Here is a 21,660-nt window from a genome sequence, read left to right as displayed (position 1 = left end):
GGGGACCCATTGTCTCCTTATCTCTGTATGGAAGTTTTCTCGATCATGTTACATAAGGCGGAAGATGCCAGACTTTTTCAAGGTTTACGAATTACCCGGCGTGCTCCGTCAATTACGCATCTGTTCTTTGCAGATGATGCTCTTCTTTTTTTCCAAGTTAATCCTGAGGCTTGTTCAAATTTATTGGAAGTTATCAACCGCTTCTGCACCATTTCAGGTCAAATGGTGAATGTTCAGAAGTCTTTTGTCAAATTTAGTTCTAATACTCCGGACGATTATCGAGAATTTTTGAGTTCTGCTTTGAAAATGCGAAGCCAATCCTCTCTTGGTACTTATTTGGGACTTCCAGTAGACTTAGGTAGAGCCAAATGCCATCAGTTTCAACCATTGGTGGATAAAATTTCGCGGAAGTTGTCAGCCTTTAGTTCTCGACATCTTTCTACAGCAGCTAAGTTAGTTCTTGTTAATACTGTGGTTATTGCCTTATTGAATCATGTTTTTTCAGTTTTCAAGCTGCCCGTCACTGTTGCTGACCGTATCAACTGTCTTCTGACTCGTTTCTGGTGAAAAAATGGTAATTCTACCCGGGGTACTGCTTTAGCCCCTCCTTCAGCCCTCCACTCTCCGAAGGGTCGAGGGGGTTTAGGCATTCGTCATGTGCCTTCCTTTAATTCTGCTCTTTTGGCCAAACAAATGTGGCGATTAATTCATCATCCACAGCTTTTAGTTTCGAGGATCTTTCGTGCTCGTTATCCTCAACTGTTAAGCTACAAAGCTACTTCTCTCCCCTCTCGTCCTTCATGGGGTAGTAGAAGTTTGTTAGATGGTGCTCGGGTTCTGTCTCATGGGGTTAATTGGAAGGTGGGTTCTGGTTCTCGGATTAATATTCTTCATGACAGTTGTGTTTCGGGGTTTTGTGTGATTCCCTCGGATACTGGTCGCGCTCTGCTGACAAAGACTCGGACACCTGCAAAATAACGAATATTCCGGTGATCGGAATATTCGTCTCCGACGCTCAAGTTAGTGAACGGAAACGGAAAAGGCTAGAGAGAGAAAGTAGAGAGAATTTGGAGCGTTTTAGTGCTCTTATATTAAAGTCACATCAAAATCCACCCCTCCCATCATAAATGATTGGGGTATATATAGGGGTGGGAGCATGTGCCCCCTAGGGTTTATTCCCTTAAATCTCGTGACATGATTGGCTGCGCAATCAGAGGTCGCCACGTGTCATGGGGGGGCGCCGCTTTACAGCTTTCAAGGCTTTCTTGGGATTTGGGCATGAGGTCATCAGAGCCCTTTTCTCTTTCTGATTGTAGCATTAGGGCATTTAGAGATGGCTGACAGGTGTCACCATGACAGGTGGACACGTGTTTACTCTCATAGGGCCACGTGTCGCCTGCTTATTGGGCCACGTGTCACTATGAGATTGGGCCACGTACCTGGGGTATTTTTACCCTAAACATTTGCCCCTCAGAGGGGGTGGCTCGTACACTTACTGGCCGCCTCCTCTGATCTTGCATTCTGGACGTCCTAGTACTCTGGGTTGGGTTTGCTTCCCATCTGCCCTGGACGTCCATACACTTTTGATTCAAGGCTCTTTTTGCTACGTGGACGTCCATATATTTTGCCCTGGACGTTCTCGTACTCTAAGAGAGGCTTGACCTCTGAATACATGTGGTCGTCCACTTATTTCAGGCTGGACGTCCTCATACTCTGGGAGGAGCTTATCTCCTAACTACCCAGAACGGCCACAGGAATGAGACTGGACGTTCTGATACTCTGGGAGGAGCTTATCTCCTAACTACCCAGAACGGCCACAACAATGAGACTGGACGTTCTGATACTCTGGAAGGAGCTTATCTCCTAACCACCCAGAACGACCACAACAATGAGACTGGACATTCTGATACGCTGGCAGGAGCTTATCTCCTAACCACCCAGAACGGCCACAGCAATGAGACTGGACGTTCTGATACTCTGGGAGGAGCTTATCTCCTAACCACCCAGAACGGCCACATATTTTCTTTGGGGTAATCGGGGCTTCCATGATTTCAGACGTACTTCCTGGCTTTCTAATCATGCTTCGTACGTCTGAATTCCTGTTTTAGATTAAACGTCTAAGAACTCGGCGGACGTTTTTCCTCTTAGATTTTCTCAAGTTTTGGAGACTAAGTGTTGAAGGTGTAAAATTCTTGAATTTTCCACTTACATCATTTCCATTCACTTTAACGTGCCGTTAATTGTCCGTCTGGTCTTTTTCACAAGTTAACAGAACCCTAACGTCGTCCTGGCACTTTTTTTTCGAGTAATTTCTCAAGAAATTACCGTTTGAATGTTTAGGCGGGAAAAATGATTTTACCATTTTGCCCCCATGAATTCATTCTATAAATATGGGAAATGAATTTTCATTTTCACACTTTACCCAATTGTGAATTCTAGAGAGAAGGCAGAGCATTTTAGTGAGAGAAAGTTACTTTTCCCTTAATCTTCAAGAGCACCGTCGTGAGTTTGAGTTTTCCGTTGAGTTTTCCGGGCATATTTGAGTTTTCCGGTCAACCTTCAAGAGCTTCACCACCACCTTCAAAGTTTTCAGAACGTACAGAGGTAGGCCGTCTACATTTCCTCTTTTATTTTTTCCTTGTTTTATTTTTCTTTAACTTCAATTCTGGATCCATACTCGGCTTCGTCCAACTCTTCTCATGAGGCCGGCCGTTCGCCTGGGACTGAGGAATCTAGAGTGGACGGAGAAGAGTTGTCTCCTCCTTGGAGTGAGTCTATGTCTGATGTGTACATACTCACCCCCACTTATTCTTCTCTGTCCCAACAGGCAATGGCAAGAACCATGCGTACGCGTGAGCGTCATGCGGCCAGGAACCCAGACGGCAGTCTGGTTCATCCTAGGGTCCCCTATGACCCTAGTAACCCAAGTACTATGGTGGAGACTAACTCCACCACTCAAACTACGACCGCCTCCACTGGCTCCCATCATTTGGCCGTGGAGGTCACTTCTTCTTTCGAGGAACGCCTTCAAGCTGAAGGCGCCTCGTCCGCCCCTGCTCCGGAACTTAGGTTCCCTCATTTCGCCAGCTCGGTCATGGATGGGGTCGAGCTGGTAGCTTGCAAAGACAACCCTTCCGATCCTGGGGCGGACGCTTCTGGTTCGTCCGTCCCCACTTCTTCTCAACCTCGACCTCAACTAGGCAGGGCGGACAGGCCCTTAATCGGAATCTCAATCCGAGAACCGTCCGTCCGGCCTATTCGCAATGCCCCTCCTTCGGGAAATGAGGCGGTCGCTGCCAAGAATAAAGGCAAGCGTCCGATGGTCGAGGAGGACGTTCCTTCTTCAATGGGTGTTCCAAGCTCAAGGGGCTGAAGCTCGGCCGAAGCAGCAGATTTGGACAGAGTGCTGTCTTCGGAATTTGGGAGTGCCCCTTCTCACCAAGTGGAAGAAGAAGAAGTTGAGAAAGAGGCCGTGGGTGAGACGGCCGAAGGCGAGGCGGCGGCCGAAGAAACTGTCGCCAACATTGATAACTTCAGGGACCCGTACGCCTGTACAGTTGGGGAGACAGCCCTGAAGTTTTTAAGGAAGGATTTTGAGAAGTACAAGGAGTCCCTCCATTTGGGGGAGGGATTCGAAATTCAAGTCCCCAGGAAGGCCATTGCTGTGGCTACCTGGGATGAGGAGAAGCCGCGCAAACGGGCGTTTTGCGTCTATAGGGCCGCCTTGGATGTGGGGCTCCGCTTCCCTATTCACCCATTCGTCCGGACTGTCCTGGACGAGTACGACATTGGCCTCTTACAACTGACGCCAAACAGTTGGTTGAACATTTTTGGGTACTTAGTGACGTGCATCGCTAAGAAATTTACGCCAGACTTTGCGGTCTTTTGTGAGATGCACTCACTCACTCGGCTGGAAAAGGATGTGGATGGTTGGCTCATCTTGAGTGCAACCAGGGATTACATGGTCGTGGTCGACCGTGTCAGTAAGTGGAGGGACTGGAAGCACCGCTTCTACCGTGTCAAAACTCAGGACGCGGAGTTCAACCTCCGCATGAACAGGTGCCGTCCAGAGCCTATTCAACTCGGACGCGGAGACCACAAGTCTGACAAGCTGCCCATCCACCCAAGCCACGAACACCAGCTCGAGTACTTCAAAGTTAATCGAGTCAAGCGGGGCAACAAAACTGAACGTGTCCCTAGCCATTGGGTTCCTCTTGCCAATTGGCTTAGGGACCCTATCTTCATGTCTGCGTACGGCCTGTACCAGAACATGCCCCAAGGTGGACACTTAGAAATATAAAACCTCTTTTGTACGCACGTAGAGTTTTTTAGAAAATATTCTAACACTTTTGCTTTTTGTTTTCGCAGTGGAGGCGTACGCTATGCTTGACTCGGCCCAGAAAGCAGAGGTTGAGATGTCCGAGGTGGACTTGGCCAGATACAAGGCTCGTTTCAAGATGTACGAGCAACTCAAAGAGGTAAACACTTAGTTTATTTTTTGAATTTCTCATTCCTTACTGTGTCCGTTCTGCTATATTGGGAGGAGCCTACTCACTGAGTTTGCACGGACGTTTTATGTCCGTTCACGCATGCTGGAAGGGAGCTCCTTTCCCAAATCGCACGGACGCCATCATGTACTTTGTAATTTTTTTTTTTTAAATTTTTTTTTTCTAACTTTGTACTTTTGCAGACCTCCTCTTCTTCCCCGAAGGCCAGGCGGAAGCAGCCGACCACGTCCACTCTGGATGCGAACGCACCCAAGAGGAGAAAGACGGTTGCTTCCAAGCCGTCTTCTAAGGCAGCGGCTACGGCAAAGTCGCAGACTGCTACGACGCAGTCTAAAGGAGAACAACCCCGGCTGACACAAAGCGGGGCCTCCAAGCCCATGGAACCTGTTGCTGATCAGGTCCATGAAGAGTCCGTCCCTTCGGACGGTGGGGACAACTCAACCCCAGAAAAAATGACCTGTCGCTGGATCGGGATGATGCTGGTCAACCAGTCGGCCAGCGACGCTGATGACGGTCGTCCGGATGAGGGGGAGGCTCCTTTGCCGCCTCCTCCCACCAATCTTTCTCCTCCAAGCTTCTCCACTGGTTAGCCATCTTCTTTCTTAATTTTTATAAGTCTTTATTTACTTGTGAATTTTAGCTAACCCTTCTTACACGGTCGTCCGCAGATATATCAGAGGAGATGCAGTTTAGGGTACCCGGCCAGTCACTGACTGGCGCGGACAAGAAGGCCATGCGCGAGGCCATGGTACGCGCGGTCCCCCAGGCACAGCGTGACAAGCTGCGGGGGATCAATGAGGGCTTCCTCGGCCCCATGCTAAATTGTAGCGCCGAGGTATATTTCTGTCCCCTTATGCTTTTTCTTTCCAACACTTAGCAAATTTTTCTATATTTGACTAAGTTTCTTTTTATGTCCGCAGCTCTTCCTCCGTCTGAACGCCTTCCTAGATTGGAAGGACAAGGAGAATGAACGGTTGAAGAATGCTTGGGCGGAGATCCGGAAGGCCGAGGACGCAGTCACAGGGACGGCCGCCGTCCAACGGGTGCACCTTGAAACCCAAATAACCGCGCTGGCCGACAAGGCTGCACGGCAAACTGAAGACCTGGTCAAACTGGGCAAGGCGCTCAACGAGGAGTCCTTGGCCAGGGAGGCCATGCGGGTTGAGAGGGACGAGGCCGTCCTAGAGAAGGAAAAATGGAGGATGGGCTTCGAGGCGTCTGAAGCCTTGAAAAGTGAGCTGAAGTTGGCCCAAGCCAACCTTAAGTCTGCTCTAGATGAAGCGGACGCGCTGAAGGTCGAGGTGGAGACCTTAAAGAAGTCCATTGCGGACTATGAGGAGCAACTTAAAACTCCTCGGCCGATCAGCGTTGAAGAAGTCATCCGCATTGAGCAAAATGCTGAAGACAGGCTTAAGGCATACTTCTCTGATGCCTTTGACTTGATGGTGGACGAAGGTGAAGCCGCCTATTACGAGGAACGCCTCAAGAAGCGGCTTCAGTACGTCTGCCTTAGAGAAGAGGCAAGGAAGGCCGGCATGCCTCCTCCAGAACTAGTAGTTACTTCCCCCGAGTCCGGAGAGGACGGGGATGAGGAGGAGGAGGCGGACAACAAGGCTGCCCCGGCCAAGGACGCCAGGACAGCGGAGGAGCCTGCCAAAGATAACACGGCTAAGTAGAGCTCAGGTCCTCCAGCAGCCGTCTGCTCAGCTTTCCTTCTTTTTTCTGCTTTCTGTGTACTTAGCTTATTTTGTACTTCTCTCTTTTTTTTATTTTGAGGCCGCCTGTTCGAGCGGTTTTGTAAACATTTCGGCCGCCTTTGTGCGGTCTTATTAATGAAAATTTTGTCCGCCTTTTGAGCGGTTTTTACTTCTATTTCATACTTAGCAATTTTTTGCAATTTTCTGCTTTTTGCAAGTTTTTCGTACGTCTCAATATTATGCCTTTTCGTACGCTCCTAGGGGTATGCCCTTTTATTTGGTGTTTGCCTAGTCCATTTTCTAAGTGGTTTGATTAACTTGGTAGTTTTTATGCCTTAAAAGGGTATGACGACTAGCAAGTTAATCAAATCATAGTAATGATTGCCCTTGGACTAGGTGACGCACCGAATCAATTTAATTGGCCGTTCGGCTATCACTGTACGAGTAGTCCGTTGAATCTATCGCTCGGACGCACCCTAGAAATCCTAAGTATTATCTCAACTTAGAGATTCCTTGATCGGCCGAGCCAAACGCCTAGGTATGCCCTTGCCCTATTTGTAAAGGACACTTGCTTTCTACACAAGTTTGGAATACCTTGCCGCAATGTTCTCTGAATTTAATCAGTTTTTTTTTTTTTTTTTTTTTTTACATGGCCGAATTGCTATATTGGGAGAAACCTTGCTTCGTTTTTACCTCGGTCATTCAAAAAGAATGATAAGCCGTGTTACTATATTGGAAGCAACTTAGTAAATCATTTCATTCGGCCTTTAATCATAAATAATAACAAGCAAATAAATACAAGTAAATCAAAAATAATTCAACAATGCCTGACTTTTCATTAATTTTTGTCAAAAGTACATTGTTGTGCCCGTATGGCTTTAATTACAAGGCTCGGTCAGTAGACTTAGCTGTATAAACAGCTTTTTGGCTAAGTACTTAAAGAAACAAAACTCAAACATGATACTTCTTCAAGTTATCAGTGTTCCATGTCCGTGGGATCTGACGGCCATCAATTGCCTCAAGGCGATATGTGCCGTCTCGGACTTCCTCCCTGATTCTGTACGGTCCCTCCCCAGTTTGGAGTCAACTTGCCGTCCTCATTGGCACGGCCAACAGCTTCCATTTTTCTCAACACTAGATCCCCCATTTTGAGCGGCCGCTTAGACACTCGGCGGTTATATGCCCTTGTCATCCTTAAGCGATAAATTTCATGCCTAAGCGCCGCATTGCCCCTAGCTTCTGGAAGGAAATCTAGGGCGGTCTTCATGGCCTCCCAATTGGCCGATTCATCATAAAGCATTACCCGCAAAGTGGGCTCATACATTTCAATTGGGAGTACAGCCTCAGCTCGATAGACCAAAAAGAATGGAGTCTCCCCTGTAGAACTCTTTGCTGTTGTCCGTATGGACCATAACACATTGACCAACTCGTCTGCCCATAGGCCGCCTGCTTTTTCCAGCTTGCGCTTGATCCCATTTGAAATCAACTTGTTATAGGCCTCAACTTGACCATTGGCTTGTGGTCGGCCGACTGAGGCAAAGCAATGGGTAATGCCTTGGTCTCCCAGCCATTCTTTGAGTTGACGCGTCTCAAACTGGGGTCCATTGTCGAACACCATTGACTGAGGTACCCCATACCGAGTGATTATGCTTTTCCAAATAAAGGCTGACACATCCGTCCATTTAATGCCCCGGACGGCCTCAGCTTCAACCCATTTAGTGAAGTAGTCTACTGCCACTAGTACATATCGTCTCTGGCCGGATGCAGGAGTATACGGCCCCAAAATGTCCATGCCCCACTTGGCAAAGGGAAGCGGACTACTGATGGCTGATAGACTATTTGCTGGACGATGAATAAGGGTTGAAAATCTCTGGCACTTGTCACATTTTTTCACCATTTTCATGGCGTCCGCCTTCAGGCTCGACTAGTAATATCCCAAATGTGTCGCCTTTTCAGCTAAGGCTCGCCCTCCAATATGCGAACCACAATGCCCCTGATGAAGGTCATCCAACACATCATGGCCTCGTTCAGGAGTTATACATTTAAGGTAAGGCTTCACAAAGGCTCTTTTGAATAGCTCCCCATCCTTCGTCTCAAACCAGGCCGCCTTCCTCTTCAATAGCCAACTCTCTTTCGGATCGTCCGGAAGTATTCCATCCCTTAAGTAGGAAATAATTCCGTCCATCCAGGTTGAACTTCTATCTATTATCTGCACGGGCTCGGAATCAATGCTCCTTTTTCCCTTTACTTCCCAAAACATTGATCTTGGAGTATCACATGACGCCGAGGAAGCCAATTTGGAGAGGGCGTCCGCTTGATGATTCTCTGAACGGTGAACTTGCTTGAGAGAAAAAAGCTCTAGGCCTTCGGCCTCATTCTTAACTAGATGCATGTACTTCATCATGGCCGGCTCCCTGGCCTCGAAGCCACCATTGACTTGGTGGACTATTAGCCGGGAGTCCGAGCATACTTCAATTTTGGTTGCCCCGGCCGCTTTACACATCCTTAGGCCGGCCAACAATGCTTCGTACTCAGCTTCATTGTTTGACGCTTGGAACTGAAACCTCAATGTGTACTCATACTTGTCTCCCTCAGGAGATTCACATATAATACCAGCGCCACACCCGGTCGCTGTTGCACTACCATCCACAAACACTTTCCAGACTTGGTCCCCGGCCGGCTGAAGATCAGGCCGTGTCATTTCAGCCAAAAAATCCGCAAAGGCTTGCCCCTTGATTGCCTTCCTTGGTTCAAACACAAGATCAAAACCTCTGAGCTCTAAGGCCCACTTGAGCATGCGGCCACTTGCCTCTAAAGTTGAGAACGGCTTCTTCAAGGGTTGGCCTGTATAGACCACAATTGAATGTGCTAAAAAGTATGGTCGCAGCTTCTTTGATGCCATGTACAAGGCCAGGCCAAATTTTTCAATTGGGGGGTACTTCAGCTCAGCATTGTGAAGTACATGACTGATAAAATACACCGGGACCTGATGGTTGTCCCTTTCAGCAAGAAGGACGGCACTTAGAGAGTGTTCGGAGATGGCAAGATAGATATATAGCTTCTCATTCTTGAGCGGACTGACGAGGCGAGGCAATGTATGCAAGTGATTTTTCAACTGTACGAATGCTTCCTCGGCCTCCTCTGTCCACTCGAACATGGCTTTCTTCTTAATGGTTTGAAAAAAGTAACGACACTTATCCCCTGATCTTGATAAAAATCTTCCAAGGGCTGCTAAACAGCCGGTCAGTCTTTGCACTTCCTTGATTGTTCTTGGAGACTTCATGTCAAGGACGGCTTGAATTTTTTCAGGGTTGGCCTCGAGTCCACGTTGATCAATCAAAAATCCGAGAAACTTGCCGGACTCAACACCAAATACACACTTCTTTGGATTTAGCATCATCTTATGCCGCCTGAGTTCGGCGAACGTTTCTCGTAGATCCTTGAGATGGTCGGCCGGCTCTTTTGACTTGACAATCATGTCATCAATATATGCCTCCATGTTCCGGCCGAGCTGATCTCTAAAGACCGTATTGACAAGCCTCTGAAACGTAGCAGGGGCATTCTTGAGGCCGAATGGCATAACCTTGTAACAATACAACCCCTGCTCGGTCACGAACGTTGTTTTCTCTTGATCTTCTTCCCACAAAGGAATTTGACGGAATCCGGAGTATGCGTCCATGAAACTCATAAAGGCGTGTCCGGCCGTAGAATCAACCAAACGGTCAATCTTAGGCAAGGGGAAGCTATCCTTAGGACACGCTTTGTTCAAGTCCGTGTAATCCACGCACATCCTCCAAGTCTCATTCGGCTTTTTCACAAGAACTACATTGGCCACCCAATCTGGGTAAAAGCATTGCCGAATGAAACCGGCGTCCAGCAGATTTTTTACCTCTGCTGCGGCCGCCTGATTCCTTTCTTCTCCGTGATTCCTCTTTTTCTGGCGGACAGGCTTTATCAAAGGATTCACGGCCAACTTGTGCACGGCCAGGTCAGGACTTATTCCTGGCATTTCACCAACTTCAAATGCAAACACATCTTTGAATTCCCTTAACAGCTGAACCAACTCATCCCCAAGCAATTCCAAGGCTATAGTGCCGACACTAACTGTCCGTTCTGGGTGGTTGGAGTCAAGCACTATATCCTGGTGGCTTCCGGCCGGCTGGGGCCTCAACTCATCTGGCCGGCCGACAGTCATTAGTTGCTAGGCTTCTTCTGCCCTGGTCGCCTTACGCTTCTGGCCGACCTGGTATGCTGGGAGTGAGGTTCCTTCTTCCTTAATCTCGGACAATTTTGGACCGCGTGCAGTTGGCTTCACGGCCAGCTGATTACATTCCTTAGCCATTTTCTGACTTCCTTAAATTGTTCCAATTTTTCCGTCCGACCTTTCAAACTTCAGCAACATCAGATGGGGCACTATGACCGCCTTGGCTGCATTGAGAGTAGGGCGGCCAAGGATTACATTGTACCCAGTCAACTCTTTTACCACAAGGAAACGGACGACCATGTCTCTTCCTTCACCCTTCTGCCCAAAACGGACGGGAAGGTCAATCCGTCCAACTGGATGAATGATATTCCCCCCAAATCCTACTAAGGGGTGAGTTATATCTTGGAGAGCATCTTCTGGGAAGCTTAAATTCCTCAAGGCAGAGAGACTTATGATATCGGTCGAACTGCCCGTATCAATCAATATCCGTCCCACCTTCAAATTTGCTATTTTCATTACAAAGACCATGTGATCATTGTGCAAAGCTCTGACCTCTCCACGGTCAGCCTCACTTATGATCACTTCAGGAAATGGCTCGGCCTTAACAACGTCCGTCTGCATCACATTTGACAAATTTCGAGCGTCCTGCTTGATTCCTTTCATGGTAGGGCCGCCTGAAGCAAAGCCTCCTGATATGACGGCCACAAAACCTGAATCAGTGCTATTCCCATCATCTTCCTTGTCATTCTTCTTTTCACTTTGTTGCTTTCTCTCGGACGTGTTGTCTGTCCGCTTGAAGGTGAATTTGGACTTGGTCACATAGGGTTTCAGCAGACCCTTGTCGGCCAACTTATCCAACAGTCTTTTCAAGTTGATACACTCATTCGTGTCATGGCCCACATCCTTGTGGTAATGACAATACTTGTTCTTGTTTCTGTACTGGGCCGAGCCTCTCAAAGGCTGAGGCTTCTCAAACTCAAACTTGTCTTTTATCTCCATCAAAATGGAGTAACCATCCTTGTTGAACTCATACTGAGGCTGTTCTGTTTTGGTGAGCGAACAAAAGTCCGCGGCCTCAATATAGGCTTCGGCTTCCCGCAATACACCTGCGTATGACCGAATCTTTTTTCTTACCAAATCAAACTTAAAACCATTATGCCTTAATCCCCGGAGAAATTCTGAGTAAGCCATTTCGTCCGGAAGATTATGAATTTGGGCTTTTTCTTGGTTAAACCTTTGGACGTACGAGCGTAGTCCTTCATTCTTTCCTTGGACAATTGTAGCTAAGTTGAGACTTGTCTTTCTTGGTGGGATGTTGTATGAGAAGTTTCCCACAAACAACAAACTGAGGGTGGTAAAGCAATTGATGCATCCGGCTGGAAGGCTATTAAACCAGTCCTGGGCCACCCCTTTGAGAGTGGCCGGGAAGCATCTACACCATGTAGCATCATCTACACTTTGCAAGTACATCAAATTCCTGTACGAGGTAACATGTTCTTCTGGGTTGCCCGTACCATCATAGGCACCCACTAGTACACTCTTCACTTTTGCTGGTTGAGGGGACGCTAGTATGTCTTGCGAAAAAGGAGGCGGCTTATCTCCCAAATTCAACAAACGCATTTGCCAATCAATAGGCTGAGGCTGAGCGGACGTTCCAGCCAGGTAGGGAGTCTGGCCGAACATCTGACCATACGGCCCATATTGCCAAAAACTTGAGGAGTTGGTTGTATCAACCCATTGAGTACTTGAGGGGGCTGATAGTGCAATGGCTGAATTGGACGGGGAGTAATAGTATGGCTCTTGCTGGAAGCAACCGTGTTGGTGTATTGGGAGAAAGATTGGTTGGAGGCCTCATCCGGCATGGTTGGGGTAGAGGCCGTGTCAGAGTATGCGGCCCTCTCCCTTTGCTTGTGCCGAATGTAGTCCATTGCGTCCTTGAAACGTTGTGACGGCTCAGTCTCAACTCTTTTTGGCTGTCTGCCCCTCCCCCCAGCCGACTGTGTTTTCGCTAGCAGGCTAGAGAAGTTGGTCCGTGGGACTCGGGGAGACCTTCCGTGCGGACGACGGAATGGGGTGTTACCAGCATCAGTTGCATTGGTCTTATTGTTGGCTTTCTTAGAGGTGGCTCCTTCCCCCTTTTGCTGGGTAGCCGCCAACTCCTTGCGGAGCTTAGTTAGCTCGGCCATTAAAGCAGCTGGAGTAACAGGAGGTTGTTCGGCCTCTTCAAATGAGGCAGTCAAAGGATTTCTTGAGTGTATGGTAGTACGTATGTCCTCTACATATCCATCCTCGCCTAGACGAGGTCCAGAATTAGGTGTCTGACCATCTATTGCCATAACGGACGAGTATCCCCACAGACGGCGCCAAATGTTTCGGGGTTTTTTGTGATTCCCTCAGATACTGGTCGCGCTCTGCTGACAAAGACTCAGACACCTGCAAAATAACGAATATTCCGGTGATCGGAATATTCGCCTCCGACGCTCAAGTTAGTGAACGGAAACGGAAAAGGCTAGAGAGAGAAAGTAGAGAGAAGTTGGAGCGTTTTAGTGCTCTTGTATTAATGTCACATCAAAATCCACCCCTCCCATCATAAATGATTGGGGTATATATAGGGGTGGGAGCATGTGCCCCATAGGGTTTATGCCCTAAAATCTCGTGACATGATTGGCTGCGCAATCAGAGGTCGCCACATGTAGTGGGGGGCGCCGCTTTACAGCTTTCAAGGCTTTCTCGGGATTTGGGCTTGAGGTCATCAGAGCCCTTTTCTCTTTCTGATTGTAGTATTAGGGCATTTAAAGATGGCTGACAGGTGTCACCATGACAGGTGGACACGTGTCTCACTCTCATAGGGCCACGTGTCGCCTGCTTATTGGGCCACGTGTCACTATGAGATTGGGCCACGTACCTGGGGTATTTTTACCCTAAACAAGCTGGGTTCCAGGTGTCTCTGTTTCTTTCAAGGAACAACCCCCACATACTGAGATCCCGTCCGTGGTCTCACAGCTTATTGAGCCTGTTTCTTAGGCTTGGGATAGTACTCGTATCAGACAGCTCTTTCCTCCTGCTACTGCAGATTCTATTCTGGGTATGGAACGGCCGCAGGAGGAGATAGATGACTTCATTTACTGGAAGTTCACCAGGGATGGTACGTTCACTACTAAATCTGCCTATGCCCTTTTACTGGCCCAAACCTGGCCTAGGATCTCTTCCTCTCAAGTTCTCCCTCATTGGTGGAGAAGATTTTGGGGTCTTCCGATACTTCCAAAGTGGAAGCTTTTTATTTGGAAGATCCTTCACAATGCCCTTCCTATAGCAGCTGTTTTATTCCTCAAAGGAATACCGCTAGATCCTACTTGCGGTTTCTGTCACCTTCATGAGGAAACGGTTGCTCATCTTTTTCAGAAGTGTTAGTTTTCTTATGTGGCCCGTATGTCTCATCCTTTGGCTCAGCTCCGTAACATGCCTTTGGACCAAGACTTTCCTGAGTGGTTGACGGAATCAATAGTAGGTTTTGTTGTTTCTAAGGCTTGGTCTGCGTTACATGGTTTCCTAGCTTTTCTATGGGCTATCTGGATTACAAGAAACAATCATCGGTTTCACTCGGAGGTTGTTTCTCCAGCTGGCCTTCTTGCTGTGGCTGATTCCCGGGTTACTCGATGCCGCAATGCTAGAAATTTGGCTGATCTTTGTCAATCCTCTATTCCTCCTGGATTTGGTTCTTCCGTTTCAAGGCAAGTGGGGAATGTTGATCACTCTGCTATTTATGATATTTGTCTTACCTTTGATGGTGCTTGGAATTCCGAGGATCAACGGGCAGGCATGGGTTGGTACTTATCTGACGATCCTACTTCACCAGCTCTTTGGGAGGAGCACAGGCAGGTTTTGCCTCTTCTGCTCTTCATTCTGAATTGCTGGCTTGTCTCCTTGGTTTACGACATGTTCGGGATAAAGGTTATTCCAGGGTCAAGGTGTTTACGGACTGTGGCTTAGCTTGTTCTTTAATCTGGGGTCACCTTTCGGATCCTATTTCGGTTTGTTGGACTATGCGGGAAATTAGGAAAATTATTGCAGGCTTTGACAAGTTCGATATATAGAGGATCCCCAGAGGTTGCATTGGTGGTGCTCATCAACTAGCTGGTTCGCCAAACATCGTCATTTACTTTGTTCTCGTTTTTAGTTAGTTGTTCTCTTTGTCAAAAAAAAAAAAAAAAAAAAAAAAAAAAAAAGAAAAACAAGTTGACGAACATTGGGTGTTTTAGCAGTACGAGAATGATGAATTAAAGCAACTTGTCTGCTTAGAGGAGAGAGAAAGGAGAAGAAAGGGGAAAATTGGGGGAATTCGTGGGAAAGAGGGGAAAAAAGTGAAAAAAAATATTTTGGGTCAACTTAATGAGTCACATGCATGGCATGACAATCAACATCGGATTCCGGCATTGACTTCCCTGGAAATTGTTGGGGATTTTGTGTTTAAACAAGGGTCACAAAAATAGCAAACAAATTAGACCGGAAAAACTTCGAGGCGTGAACGGAATCACTTTCCCAAAAGTATAATTCCTACCCTATACTACAACCGGGTTTTCACGGAAATTTACTTAGGAGATACAACGAAGAACATTTGCAATCACAAGTAGGATGATTACAAATCAATGTAGATAAGCTTTTGTAATTATGATGATGATCAGTAAAACTTGCAAAAGGTTTTCAAGAAAAATAAAAAATCTCATTATTTTTCTAACGTTCTCCCCACATATGTTCAAAGAACATATATATATATTAAAGCAAAAACTTCAGCCAAGAGTCACGAAAATAACTGAAGAAATTCAACCAAAACTGACAAAACCGTCAGTCTCAATTTCCTCTCTGACACGCGCCCGATCGGGCCCGCTGCCACCAGATCGGGCGGAAACCAGCATCAACTTCAAGAGCCCACTCGCACCCGATCGGGCGGTGGTGGCCCGATCGGGCGGCAGCCCAAAATTCCAGAAAACAGAGTTTCGTGAAGCTCCTAAAACAGAGGTACTCTATCAAAGTGATTGAGTTCTCCTTTAACAATCTTTAATCAAGATTAATTGCTTTAATATTCTTAACTAATTAAATTACAACACCATATCCTAAGTAATTTAATTATTAACTTGAGATTTGTCTACAATTCTCAAAATAATTCATCAGAAATTGGATTTGGTCCTACTTGCCAACTCAAATCGTCTTATGTTGTCCTTTTAAACAACCTTTTTCTTATTAGGTCCTTCTAAATAAAAGAGACCACTTAGGTGGTTCTTTTGAACAAATTTTCCAAATACTTAACAAAAAAAAAAAACCAACCTGCCATCACCTCCCCACCACCCTGCCAGGGCTGCCACCACCACCTCTCCCCTCCCCTGCACGCAGCCCCCCTCCCCCACCCAGGAACTGGCCGACTGCCTAAAAACCGCCGCTTGAACCCCCTAGAAGAGCGCTTGAAAATCGCACCAAAAACACCCAACAACAATAATTGAAAGGAATAGGCGAATAGCTTGAATTTTCGCCTGAAATATGCTGAATTTTCTCCTAAATAACTCCCCTGAGAATCTGCACGAACATTCGCCTAAAAGGCTAAAACCACTTGAAACGTTCACCTGAATAATCGCCTGTAACTGCCCCAAAACCATCCGTGTTGGCTTTGATTTGAAGCGCATGCAATTGGGGGCTTTTATTGTTGGTGTGAGTATCGGGAACGGCAGCAAGGCTGCTGTTCGTGAAGGATAAGGTTGGTTGCGGTTGGTTATCGGTTGCGGTTTGTGGGAGTTTTTGGTGGTGGAGGTTGGCTGCGGTGGTCGGGAAGGGGTGGAATCGAAGCTATGTGGGAGTTTCGGCTTGGTCAGGGAATAGGGGTGGGTCGGCCGGCGGTTTGTGAGCTGAACGCCGGCCGTCCGGTTTGGCTGGGGGAGGGGAGCTGTGAGCAGGGGGAGAGGGAATGGTGGGCAAGATGGTGACAGGGTGGTGGTGGTGGTTTTTATTTATTTATTTTTTTTTTATTTTGTAAAATTTTATAATAATAATAATAATAATAATAATAACAATTTTTTTTTTGTGATGCAAAGGAGGGGGAAACCCCGTACAAGAAAAGAAATTAAACAACTGAACGTGGCAAGACCACTCCTATGATATCCTCACGGAAAGTAGCATGAATATCCGGGGGTGCAACCTCGAAAAATACAGTACTCTCCCTTTGGATGACTCCTAAATTAGCTAACACATCCGCATCTTTATTACCCTCACGAAAACAATGAACTACTTGAACTGACCAACCAACAGAATTAATTAAAGCACGACAATTGTTGAGAATATGACAACATTCGCCTCCTTGGATATCTGGATTATTCTTGATAGCTTCCACACAAGCTTGATTGTCCATTTGATAATAACAATAATAATAAAAGTGATTTTTATTATTTTATATCTTTTAAAAATAAAAAACATTAAATAAAATTTTATAAATAAAATTAAATTGACAAAACAAATAAAAAGATGTCACGTGTCAAGGTAACTTTTAAAACAGGTTACCAACCAGTTTTTGCCGGTTTAAAATGAACGCCCCCTAAAAGTTGTAATATTAATGTGGGTCAAAGGTTGTATTATTATTTGCAATTTTTCCAAAAATATTTATAAGAAAGATATTTATCCTAAATAGTTTAGTTTTTATATATGCTACCCGATAGAAATAAAGAAATTCGATATTTATCCTAAATAAAATATTATTATTTATTTTTAATATTATCCGAAATGTAAAATATGTTTTTTTTTTTATAAGTCACATATGGCACATGTGACTTTCTTGAGGCTTTTTAATGTCGAGAGCATACTTCGACTCATAAAGTTAGGGAAAACTAACTCGTATATTGAAGGTAAAAAGTGGGAATTGTAATAGTGTCAATATAATACTCTTAAATAAAATTATCTCATAAATCATAATAATCATCTATTTAAACAAATTTCAACAAATAAAACTCAATAATACATTAATACTCTTTACAAAAATTATCTGATAAAACCAATCAAATTTGTATAAAGGTTGAAGTAGAGGATCGGCAATAGGGGCATGAGTGTTTGTTTGGAAGCCACTTCATGATGCAATTGGTGTGAAACACATGGTTGCAACGAACAAGCCTTGTGTTTTCCATCTTAGTCGAGATATTTTCGAAGCAAATTGAACATGTATTATTACTATTATGACTTGTAAGCCACTCGACTAACTCTCCTTCTTGCATTAACTCGATTGTTGGTTTGATCTTGACAAAAATCTGGCGTACGATATCTTCGAATTGTGGGCTACCTATATTAGATGCATTGTTATAAAATGCCTCAAGGATGCGGAAGTCATCTTTGTCTAGGGCGGCTGATTCAGCGATGTTGTTATCCATATGCATATTAAGTGGAACGCCATAGCCATCGCCATAGCCATCGCCATCGTTGTCGCTATCGCCACCATAATAATTAACATAATAATCACTATTATCGTGATTGTAAACTTGTTCGTAGGACTCGGGAAGATAAAACATAGAAAGTTCCAATAAAACAACCAGTTTGTAGGGAAAATCCGCGCCACGGATGCTAAAATAACAGAAACAACTCTCAAAGTAATCCGAGATCTGCTGAGCAAGCAAGTCTCTAGATTTTGAGTTGATATATGGTGGTATTACTTGCTTTGCCAAATTATAATAGTCGCCTTCAAAAAGAGCAGACATATCAAAATAGATAATCGAGGGTTCCACATCGTCTGATGGTTTGAAGCTCACGAGGAACGCTCCTTGGCGTGTAAAGCGTAAATCAGGGGATATATGATTACCCTTTAGGAGGACTCGGAAGAGTCTTAAATCACATAGCTTTGCTCCATATGACATGATGAACTCGGTAATCAATGAGTATGTATGTGTAATGTGTTAGTGCAAATTTAAATTTTAGGAGAATATGTGTATTATTATTAGAAACAAAAGCTTTAAACTATACAAGTATATATAGATAGAGTTATCGTAGACTTTAGGTAGGATTAGGATATAAACCGCGTGGCTTGGGGCACAATCAAAGTATATATGAATAATCTTCTTTCACCAAAAAAAAAAAAAAAAAAAAAGAAAAGAAAAAGTATATATGAATAATCCTATACCAACTTATAATTTATGGTAATATATCTCCTTGTATTAATATTATTTTATTTGGTGAAAATCTCCTTGTTTATTTCTTTTTATGTTTTTGAAGGGAATCTCCTTATATTATTATTAGAATATAAGATTTTTCAAAAACGAAAATAAAATTATAAGAATATAAAATAAGGAAAGTCGTTATATATATATATATATATATATATATATATATATATATATATATATATATATATATATATATATATATATATATATATTGTACGGTTTGTTTTAGAGATCTAGATATGACTACTTTCCTTATATCTAGTTCTTCTCCTAAATTCTATCCTAATAATCCTATTATGTTAGTGTGTTACCTTATTCTATATTCTATTCTAATAATATAATAGAACGAATTATTAACCAAGTTATCCAATTAGATAAAATAAAAACATTTAAATAAAAGTTAGTACTGCCGGTCAAAAAATAAAATAAAATAAAAGTTATTGGAAATCAAATAAAGGGGATTTGGTTCTTTCCCTTTCTCTCCTTCTCTTTTAGAGTTTTAGGGTTTACTAAATTTTTAGACTTTTAGTTGAAAATAGTCTAATTTCCTATTCTAATTTGCCCCGAATTCAGACTATTATCGACCCTTTTTCCTTGATTTTTCTTTAGTTTTGTAATTTAGGTTTCAATAAATCTACAAGAGTAGTGTAAATATTCGTTCATTTCCCTATGCAGGAGTTAGTTTTTTTTTTTGTTAGTTTACGACTTGTTTGACATTTTTTTATTTTTAGTTTTCTAATTTGTGTAAAACAAAAAACAAAAAATAGAAAATAAGAAAAATGTGTTTCCACTTTTCAGTTGTCAGTTTTTGAAATTATAAATATTTTGATAAGTTTGACTAATTCTGATAGACAATTGGGAAAAAAACACCTTATTTGATTAATTTTGAAATTGTTAGCTGAAAACTGGAAAACAAAGTAATTGTAGCTTTAACAAATGCATAAAACTGAATTAAATAAGGGTTTCCACTTTGTCAGTTGGTTGAATATATTTAACTCAATTTTATGGATTTATTATTTTAAATTTTATTTGTAGACACCACCAAAGCCGGCTTATTTAAACAATTTAGGCCCTGTTCTTTTGAGCTTCTAGGCAGAATAGAGCAAAGCAGAGCATAGCAAAGCGGAGCAGATTTCAGCAGAGCAGAGCAGATTTAAGCAGAGCAGAGCAGAGCCGAGTAGAGCCGAGCAGATTTCATTATTATTATTATTATTATTATTATTATTACTATTATATTATTATTATTATTATTATTACTACTACTACTATTATCGCATTATTATTAATCATTAATTTTATTATTATTATATTAATTATAATTATCATTATTATTAAATATTATTTTATCATTATTATTATTATTATTATTATTATTATTATTATTAAAAATTAATAATTAGTATTATCTTTGAATATTAGTTATTATCTTAATATTAATTTTATTATAAAAATAAATTATTATTATTATAATTAATATTATTAGTTATAAGTATTATTATTACTATTATTATCATTATTAGTATAATTATTATTATTATTAAATATTAATTATTATTATTAATATTATAACTATTAAATATTAATTATTATTATTAATATTAATATCAAATATTTAATTATTATTATTAAATATTAATTTTTAATAATAATATAATTATTAAATATTATATATTATTATTATTAAATATTAATTATTATTATTATTATTAAATATTAATTTATTATTATTATTATTATTATTAAATATTAATTATTCATTATTATTATTAAGTATTAATTATCATTATTATTGTTAAATATTATTTATTTATCATTATTATTAAATATTAAATATTTATTATTATTATTATAATTTAATATTAAGTATTAATTTTAAGCAGGGCAGGGCAGGGTAGATCAGAGCAGATTGAAGCAGAGCAGAGCAGATTTCAGTAGAGCAGAGCAGAACAAAGCAGAGCAGCTCTAAAGAACGGGGCCTTAGTGGCCTTGTGCTTTCAAAAATTATAGGCCCTCGAAACTTATAAACACACAAAATTTAATATCAAATTATGCTACTTGATCTTTTTAACAAACTAAAATATGGAAACTTATACTCTTATTATTAAGTTTAATTACAACGTTATTATAGCATATCATGTTTTTAAAGGTAAACTTAATCAGCCGGTTTTGTGTGTGGCTCGCTACACGGTGGGGTCAACTAACACACAAGTAACCCTGGACCAACCTAATGACTCTTCTGACCTAGTATGTAACCCCTAACCAACCTAGTAACCCCACCGATCTAGCAACCCCTAACCAACCTAGTAACCCCACCGATCTAGTAACCCCTAACCAATCTAGTAACCCCTCCAACTTAGTAACCTCTGTACCCCTGATCAAGTAACCCCTTTGACCTAGTAACCCCTGATCGATTAACCCCTTCGTAGGGATGTCAGTAACCCAAAGATCCCATTAACCGACAAAGAATAAATCTCCAATTACAAAAGCTGCGTGATTATGGAGTAGGGCCCAAGGAGATCGAACCCATCTATTTACCGGGCCTTGTAAGTTTTGACTTGGGCTTTTAGAGTTTATTAGCCTTAGTTTCTTCATTTGCTTGGTCTGTAATAATAACTTGTATAATCTAGTAAAATCATGGACCTCTTTATATATCGAGCCCTTAATCACCGAACCAAATTTCTTTAACTCGGCCTTGAGCTTTAAATATACGGTCATAAAATACGATTCGACTCCAATATCATTGTAGTGGCTCAATAAGCTTGGGAACTGTCATAAATCTGCAAATTCCTACAAGATAATACAAACTCTACAAAAACACTAGAAAACGTATATTAGTAATAAAAATAGCTCCGTAGAGCTCAAATAAGCACAAATTTGACTGTGGGAAGGGGAATGAAATATGTATAAAATAGATTCATCATAAATTACCTTAGAGATTGATGATTGAAGCTCTTAAAGAAGCGTTGATAGCTTGAGATTTTAGAGGGAGAAAATTTTAAAATTAAGAGAGAGAGAGAGATGAGGGGTGTTGAGCGGCTACAACTGATGAAAGCACCCCTAGGGTT

At 42.8% G+C, this 21,660-nt stretch overlaps 1 pseudogene; it reads left to right on the top strand.

The window, feature by feature from the left end:
* Positions 1–13,838: 13,838 nt before the first annotated feature.
* LOC145594451 (uncharacterized) overlaps positions 13,839–21,660 on the top strand; it is a 30,600-nt pseudogene continuing 22,778 nt past the window's right edge.

Source organism: Chenopodium album, chromosome 19 (assembly GCF_948465745.1).
Source record: "Chenopodium album chromosome 19, dcCheAlbu1.1, whole genome shotgun sequence".
Classification (NCBI taxonomy): Eukaryota; Viridiplantae; Streptophyta; class Magnoliopsida; order Caryophyllales; family Amaranthaceae; genus Chenopodium; species Chenopodium album.
The sequence above is the reverse complement of the archived record's forward strand: the minus strand, read 5'-3'. Positions and strand labels throughout refer to the sequence as shown.